Source organism: Canis aureus, chromosome 12 (assembly GCF_053574225.1).
Source record: "Canis aureus isolate CA01 chromosome 12, VMU_Caureus_v.1.0, whole genome shotgun sequence".
Taxonomy (NCBI): Eukaryota; Metazoa; Chordata; class Mammalia; order Carnivora; family Canidae; genus Canis; species Canis aureus.
This window is the reverse complement of record NC_135622.1, coordinates 51,512,213-51,521,272: the sequence shown is the minus strand read 5'-3', so window position 1 is coordinate 51,521,272 and position 9,060 is coordinate 51,512,213. Positions and strand designations below refer to the sequence as shown.

The following is a 9,060-nucleotide window of genomic DNA, read 5'->3' as shown; positions in this document are numbered from 1 at the left end:
GAGGCTACAGCTGAGGGATGAAACACAGCAAGTCCTGGTGACATTTCACTATGACTTACCAGCATTTCCAGGCCTGGGTCATTCCTGCTGAGGTTCTCAATTCAATCTGTGGGAGCAGGTTTCTGAAATGGACACTAAACTCCCCCCACCTGGTTCTCTTCACTGATTCTAGTGTAGGTCTCAGAGTGTGAGAAGGGGCTGTGGCAAGGAATGGGGTGTGAGGGGAGGGAGGACCTCAGTGGTGGTGGGGCTCACAGTGGGAACTGGGCAGCAAGGACAATGATCTGAGAGCTCTCAGGGCTGCTCATGAAATATTACCTTCTCAAGACTGGAGCAGAGAGCATTCATGTCCCCGGTCTTGGAAGGGAGGGCTGTCTCATCTCCCACTGACACCTCTGTGGGTTATAGGCTCAGCTTCTCATTCTTCCTTGAGTAGACCATCCCATTCCTCATCAAGTCATTGCTCATACTGTGACTTCACTTTCAATCCGGGCATACATCTTTTTTTGGTGCCTCTAGACCCACTCTCTACCCTCTTCCATCCAGCATGGACTATAGCAGTGGATCTCCTTGCCCTTTGGCTTTTAGATGCTTTTGCCCAAAGATGACATCCCCTGCAGGGAGGTTAAAAGGAAGTGAATGAGGTTAGATTCTGTACTTCGTCTCCCATCTTCTAAGATTGCCTCAGGTTGGCATTGTTCCTTGACCAGTGGTCCAACAATTACTACTGTCTCTTTCTGGGAGTTGGCCTTGCATGTTCTTTCCAGCCAAGGGTTGGTAATAGTGCAGCATATATCCACCCTGGGTTATTGTATTCTCACCTGGGATATTGTGATTTCTTTTACCCAGAACTTTGGAAATAGTCCTTTCACAATAAAATCTCCTGAAATTGTCTCATTTTGGGAGTGCCCTCTGCTTTCTCTTGAAAGTCTGACTGATGTCCATGCCGTTCTATGTCCTCTCTTACTTTAACACATATTTCAGGTTTCAACTCAAACACTACTTTCTCTCTATGGCACTTCCTACTTACCCCCCTGCCCCTCACCACCATACACAGAATTATCTGGTCTATACCTGGCATCCCACCATACCTAAGCTCTCCTCCACTGTGTTTCATACTGAATTCTATGAGAGTTATTTACTTATACATCTCGTTTATCCCTCCTTTTCCATACCAGACTGTGAGCTCGTCAAGGTGGGCATGTATTTTACTCACCTCTGGTCTCTGGTGTTTTGTTTGCTGCTTGTTTCTTTGGTGAGTGCACTTAGGTCAGCCATGCTTTGCTGCCAAGGGTCACTGTAATTTATAGGATGCATCGTCTTCTTCCTAGAGTTGCTGCTTGTGACATTTAATCTATACAGGGCACTATGTGTTGGTTTTTCTAACTCTGTTGAGAATCTTGGTATGATAATATCTACATAATCAGGGAACCAGAGGAGGTAAGCTTGCTCAATGGGACTTGAAGAAAAACTCTGCCTTGATTTGCATTATGATTAGTAAACCCAATCAAGCCATGTCCTATCAATCACCGTGTATTAAGAATCTACTATATGCTAGCAGCTGCATTCACCCTCGTAGGATGGCATGACTTTCAGATCAGAGTTTTTGGAAAGCTTACAAAAAGCCTTGGAGACAAAAAGTAAGCAGAGACAAAACATGCTCCTCTTATTTTGAGCTCACACATTGAGCAATACCAGCTCAAAAAGCCACAGAATCTTCTCTCCTTCCTCCTTTATTTCCTTTTCTTATCCTTCTTGGCAGCAGAGGTCTGCAGCCTAAAATGCCAAAGTTTTATAGTAAATAGAGACCCTCTCTCTTCTCAGAATTTTCTCATGACAAGCAGAGACGTAGGAAGCCAAGTATGATGCAAAACTGAGTTTCTAGATGGTGATTTAACTTGGTTGTTATCGAGAAACCAGGGCTTGTGTGAGTCCCTGTAGCATCACAGGCATCTGGGTAGTAGGGGCTGCTGTCCAAGGCCCCTTTTTGGCCACTGTCTCCTTCTGTGTCTATCTGTCATCTGTCCGTGTACTGCAGGTGAGGGGGGGCGGAGGGGGGGTGCAGTAGAGATGTATCAGTCTGCACAGCTGGAATCCTCTTGGTGACAGCACATGTCTCAAGGAACCCCAATGCTACTCACATCATCATATCCATGGACTCAGATGAACTGATCTGATGACAAGATTGAGAACTTCCAGAGCAGATGTATGGGTCCCCACTGACACTTCACCTACACAGTGAATGTGTTCATTTATCCTCTCTGGATGCTTTTTGTAAATTCCCCTCATCTTTCTTCTTTGGACTTTTTGATTAAAAATGCTGTCAGCAGAGCAATTTGATGTCCAAAGGAAGATGCTATTTGTGAGGCATTTTTCTTTTTTTGAGTAGTTGGAATAGGAAATTCTTTTATGCTTGAAAACCTTTCATTTTTCCCCCCATGAACATGAAGTGGAAGCTGACACAATGTGATAACTTTTCTGTTTCTATGGCATTCCATCTGCATCACTCAGGATGACCACATCCAGCTTCAGATTCCACAGGCCCGGTGGGGAGAGGTCTGCACAAGGAAAGTGCTGCACTGGGCCTTAGATGTGGACTAGGGGGAGCCCAGGTGAGGAGGGCCTTGCCCTCCCTACCCAGGCTCGCCTGCTCTGCATGCAGTGGCCCTAGGAATGGAAAAGTGGCAGGGCAGCAAACACTTTCAGAAGGGCTGCAGGAACACTGGCCACACCAGTCTCCCAAATCCCTTTCATTAGCTCTTGTCTCCATGGCAACCCCATTCCAAGTTCATTTAAATAGATGAATATCATTAATGGGTTTGAAAATCATTTAGTATAATGCTACTATGTGCCTGGCACCATGTTAAGCACTGTGGGTAGAATTCATAATTATCATCCTCAGGAAGTTCAAATCTAATCAGGAGACATACACACACCCAGCAAACACATGGTGCCCGGGGAGCAAGGAGGAGGGTCTCTCAATCTGAGTTTGGCAGATGCTCCAGTGTAAATCCTCCTCACTGACCACAGAGCCGCTGAGAGTGGTCCGGTGGATTATCTCAAGATTTCAGCCCACTAGGTCGGTAAAAAGGCATTCACCTTTTAGTCCAGTGAAATTGTCTTCAGAGGCTGACAAAAATGAAAGCTTTGGGGCACCTGGGTGGCACCAAGCATCCGACTCTTGGTTTCAGCTCAGGTTGGGATCTCAGGGTCATGAGATCGGGTCCCGAGTTGGGTTTCATGGTCAGCATGGAGTCTGCTTAAGACTCTCCCTCTCCCTGTCCCTTCTGCTTGTCCTCCTTCTGTCTTTCTCAAATAAATAAAAAGATCTTTTTAAAAAAAGCCTCCAGAAGCTTCTTATGAAATTGTAGTCTGAGTGAAGACAAATATCTAAAATGGTAGCTCTCTGGGTCTGAGCTTTAGGGAGGCGCTGGGGTGCCCGGGCTTCTGGAGTGCAAGGACTGTGCTTTTTGTACTTACAGAACCCAGTGCAGTGCTTGACACAGGATAGAAACTCAGTAACTTAATTACATAATGACTTAATGAGTTAGGAGTTGAGTGATCTGAGTTCTAGCTGGGTAGCTTTTGACCTATCACTTTTTCCTTATCTTGGTTTCCTCATCTGTGAAAAGAAGGTTCCTGTTTAAAGAGCTCCAAGAACTCTCCCTGCTTTGATATTTTCTGAGTCCATAAAATAAACATAACATAAAACAAAACAAAAATCCACCCTCTCAGAAAGGAAGGAGGCCCAGGGTGGCTGGCCATGCCCAGGAGAGAAAGAGCAGCTCTCTGCTGGGTGTGTGGTACAAGTTCATATCCTAAACCAAAATCAAATAATCTCCAAGGCCCAATGCATTTCAAGGTGGAGAGTATGAGGTTGATTGAACAGTTCAGAGATTAAACATTCAAGGTTAAATATATATTTCCATTAAGGGGATCTATATCCCTGTTATGTTTAAGACCATTTTTTTTTTTTAGTGCTTGTTGTTTAGTTCTTTGGAAATTAATCGTTACAGTTGATTGAAAGGGTCAAGGATGAAAATGGTATGTTGCATCCTATTCCACTCAAGTATTGAACAGAGAGACTGCTTCGTGGCAAAGTGATTTATGGGGAAAAGGCAGGACCACACCCACTCATTTTTTACCCATGCCCCAGGGTCAATATGAAGGGCCTCCCTGAAAGGAGCGCCTGTGTTACACTCCAATGTTCATCCTTTAAATATCTCACTGAAAATTCAGCCCAGAATTTTCATTTGAATCTCGGCTGACATTTGAGGAACTCTGGAAGAGAAGAGCCATTTCTTGGAAATTATTTCCATTTTTCTAGATTCAGGCATGTAAGGACATGAATTTGAAATTTTGTTGAAAATTAGGTGATGAGCATAGTGAGGAAAAGACAGGGGGGTGCTGGACAAAGTAAAACAAAAAAAATCACTCATTTGGAATTGTGCAGAAGTTGTCCTGCATGATAACTGATACGGAAGATGGATTCATAAAAATGCATTGTTCAGGGACAGAAAGCATCATGCCTGGAGAGAAAGAATGGGTAGTGAAGGCAGCTAAAGGCTTCGGAAAGAACTGGGATTCAGGATAGGATTTTAATCCTGGATGAACAAGAAGGTCAAGGCATGTATTGATTTGGAGAAGAATAAAGAACACGGCCTAAAAAGCTGGGCAAATGAGCTGTTTCCACTTGCTCCATAGCAAATACCACCGCACTCGACTGTGTCCCCTCCCTTCCTGCTTACTTCTAGTATTGATCCCGAAGTCAGGCCAGGCTGAAGTGAAAGCCAACTGGTTTCAATTTCTAAGGGTAGGTGTGTGGGTGTTCGGGGGGTGGTCAAGGATCCTGACAGGCCATCGCAATACCAGTATATGAAGGAAAGCTCTATCTCTAAACATTCTTTGTTTTCAAGGTTTTCAGAAATTTGAGCATTTTGAAATTCTTTAGAAAAGGAGGAAAGAAGTCAATGATAAGTGGGAATCCAGCAAGAGTGCGTATCTGGAGGCAGATACTCCTCAGTGTTAATGACATTAATGGGGATGTCATCTGTCAGGTCAGCCAATATGAAACTGTCACCTGTGTAGGACTCCTCCTCCCTCTTGAATCACCTTAAAAGAGTTGCAGCTTGCAGACTGTGATCCCTTCTATGCCGGAAGATTGGGGAAATGTGGGATCTCCAGCAGAGCCCTGAGGGTCTGCAATAGTTAAATCCATTTCAATTTCAAGTGAAATAATTCTGCAGGATGAGAGGAAGGTTTTAGTTCTCAGACCAGGTGATCATTAGCTAAGCTATTGTCCATCTGCTAACTTCAAACTTATTGACTTCTTTAGGGAAATGAAAATAAAAAGCAGAATTTTAAAAGAGAGACCAGGATGAGTTTCATGTCCTGCCAACCACAAAAGATGCCATTTGAACTTATGAATAATAAATAGAAGGATTTTAACTTGGACTCAATTTTCTTGGCTGCTACCAAACTTCCAAACGAAACAAATACCTATTAACCTATATGCTGGTGACTTCGCAGGACACTTTGAAAAATGCAATAGGAACTCTAGATGACATCAGGAATCCCTTTTAGTCCGAAATGAGTCTTAGAATTACTTACTTATTGAGTTATTTACCTTTATAAAAGTCTCTGAGTGTAGAGAAATGCTGGAAAACTTCCTATAGGGAGTATGTACTGATTCAAATGAGCAAAGTGGACACATGAGAAAGAAAGTCCTCTTACCTGATTCTTTACACTGTAATTTTACACAGGGTTGTAAGACAGGGAAGGTGGGTTAGGAAAACACTCAAGACTGGTTCTGGTGATGCTTTTATTTTATTATTTTATTTTATTTATAAAATAATTTTATTTTATTTTATTTTGGTGATGCTTTTAATAGCTATTAATAGCTGTGAGGTCTTATCGAGTCTTCTTTCTGCATTGGCAATATTATAAAACCTACTTATAGAATTATTTTGAAAATTAAATGAGCGAATATAAAGGTAATAATTAAACTATCAAATATGAGTATTCTCAGGTTTAAATCCCACTCTTTTACGTATTAGATTACCTACATTAGAATGTGAAGGTATAGGCACCTGGGTGGCTCAGTCTGTTACGTGGTTGCCTTTGGCTCAAGTTGTGAGCCTGGGGTCCTGGGATTGAGACCCACGTTGGGCTCCCTCCTCAGCAAAGAGTCTGCTTCTTCCTCTCCTTCTACCTCTCCCTCCATCACTCATGCTCTCTCTCTCTTTCTCTTTTTTTTTCTCTCTCTCTCAAATAAATAAATAAAATCTTAAAAAAAATAAAATGTGAGGGTACAACTGTGTTTTCTGGAATTAAGGAGAGTCTGGGTTGATCAGGAAATGGCTTTGATGCAAAAGTTGTCAGGAAAGAGAACACATTTCATAGAGCAATATAGGCTTCTTTATTTTCTTTTATCTTACTTTTTGTCATCTGTTTCTTCATTTTAAAATTTCACCAAAAGAATGAGACAGGTGCCATTATTTTTCTCTTTTCTTTGAATGTAAGGGAGAGTAGGATGATGTGGACTGTGAGCTGAAGAGACCTGACTAGGGCTAAGGACAGTGGCCATCCTTTAATATCACCTATCAGGAATAAGAAGACCAATCCTCACCATAAAACACCTCTTAGGTCAGATCTTTGTGATAGTCAGAATTCAAGGAGCATGACAAGAGCTGGCATTGACCGAATTTGTACTTCAATTCTGCCTATAAACTCAGATCCATAAACATATGTCCTTACGTTTGGAATTTTGATCAACATTTAAAAACATCTTTTAAACTTGATTATGCAAAATTGTCGTCCTTTTATTTGGGAGAGGGATAATTCTGAAGACGAAGAATGCTGTTGAACTTGATTTTTCCTCTGGTGCTATTCTCTCTGGGAGCACAGCTCACTCTACTGACAATGTCACATTATTCCTCACAAAAAATGGTGTCTCCTGTAATTGCCTTTCTCCCAAATGTTCCTAGAAGAAATGAGACTGAAGCCATTTTTGAGAAATTGAAGAATTCAAAGAACTTCCAAGATCAGAATGAAAAGAACTTAGGTCGGGGATCCCTGGGGGGCGCAGCAGTTTGGCACCTGCCTTTGGCCCAGGGCGCGATCCTGGAGACCCGGGATCGAGTCCCACGTCAGGCTCCCGGTGCATGGAGCCTGCTTCTCCCTCTGTCTCTCTGCCTCTCTCTCTCTCTCTCTCTCTCTGTGACTATCATAAATAAAAAAAAAAAAAAGAAAAGAAAAGAAAAGAACTTAGGTCTTTCAGTTGACAGGAAAAATAATCACTAGGGTCTCTTGAGGAACAGAAACAATTGTTCACCTTCCTCTGAGACACATGTATTTGCTGAACCAAGATATGCCATGGGTGTGCTTCAAGGACTCTTTTGAAACATAGCCCAGGCACATTTCAAGTAAACTAAATTTGTTGGTTTCTGACTTATGCATATCATTGGAGTCAGAGAATAATGCAGAAGGAAAGTTCTTAGGGTCTCTTGAGGAACAGAAGCAATTGTTCACCTCCCTCTGAGACACATGTATTTGCTGAACCAAGATATGCCATGGGTGTGTTTCAAGGACTCTCTTGAAACATAGCCCAGGCGCATTTCACAAGTAAACTAAATTTGTTGGTTTCTGACTTGTGCATATCATTAGAGTCAGAGAATAATGCAGAAGGAAGGTTCCTATTTGTTAAATGAGATGTTGTTAAGTCCATGTAGTATAAAATGTCAAATAAATTTATACAGGAGACAGAGAGAAAATGGGAATTGCAATCATTTAGGCATGAGCAATATTTTGTGTTTATTATCCAATCTTTCTCAAAGGTTTTTAAGAAAATTATATAATCTTCAAAATTGAGGCAAGAATTATTGAATCATACTTGGGAATGACCTGTGACCTAGTCGAATCTTCCTCACAAGATCACCCCGGATATCATTCCATTTCAGTGTGAAGATGTATGATGACTGCATATCCATCTCATTACTCGGCAGCTTCTAGGTTAGAAATGTCATATCAAGCCAAAATTTCTATTAGGAGAACTTCTATCCACTGGTCCTAAATTCTACCTCACTAATATACATCTTTTACAGCCTCTCAAGAACTTGAAGCTAGCTCTTTTACCCTTTCTTGGCAAGTCTTCTTTGAAGGAATTTAAAAAAGGGAATGATATGTTGTTTCCTCTAGTACCTTAGGCATGGTTGGTATGTGTTTGTGGAAGTCTTTGTTCTGTGCATGATGCCTAAACCTTACCGTCTGTCCTATTTTAGACAAATGTGCTTTCTCAGTCAACAGAGATAGTGAGATGTCTCAGCCATGGATTAAAAAAATAGAATTGTTCCTTCTTCCTGGCTCTTCATGTGTTTAGGGCAACATACAGATAATACTGTCTGGTGTCTCCCTTAGAGCCTATTATTAGAATGGCCATGAAGATTGCAACCTCAGAAGCCAACTCTAGATTTCTCTGAAACCTGAAGGTCAGTCAATATTGAGCTTTACCTTCCTTTCTTAGTTGATAGCAATTGAAAATGCCATTGGAGCAGCCAATGATGTCATTGATCAACTTGGACTGATCCACAGACAAACAGCTGGGGCCTGATTTTTCCATTAGCCTTCTAGTTTCTGAGAAAAGAATAAAATGAAACTGTTCTTAAAAATGTTCTTAAACTGTTCTTACTTGGTTGGAGTAGCTGGGATCAGAAATATAAAGGCTGGTGTGTCATTCCACAGCAGACCACCAGCCTCAGAGTTCCCCTGCCTCACCTCACCTTTGTAGAGTGAATGTCCGCCCTGTGACAATTTTGCTGAGATCATAATGGTTTGCCCATGGTACCAATTGTTTAAGATGCACAGTATTCTTATTACAGAATTTCTGGTAGGATAAATCTCTTCCTACTTAAGTGATGAATGGTTGAGATAATTTTTTCACATTCAGATATTTTTATAAAAAGAAAAAAAGTTAACCCATGATCTGGAAGGGGCAATAAAGTCAAATTCTAACTGCAGAACATAATTCCTTCACATTGAAGTAGAAGATGGGAAAGGAAGCTA

General features: G+C 41.6%; 1 long non-coding RNA gene across 1 annotated transcript; it reads right to left on the bottom strand.

Moving 5' to 3' along the window:
* Positions 1-7,787: 7,787 nt before the first annotated feature.
* Positions 7,788-8,771, bottom strand: LOC144324704 (uncharacterized). The gene is made up of 2 exons (XR_013390138.1): positions 8,509-8,771; positions 7,788-8,006 (listed from the first exon to the last, which is right to left on the bottom strand). It is a non-coding gene; the product is annotated as an uncharacterized LOC144324704 (long non-coding RNA).
* Between the last annotated feature and the right edge of the window lie 289 nt (positions 8,772-9,060).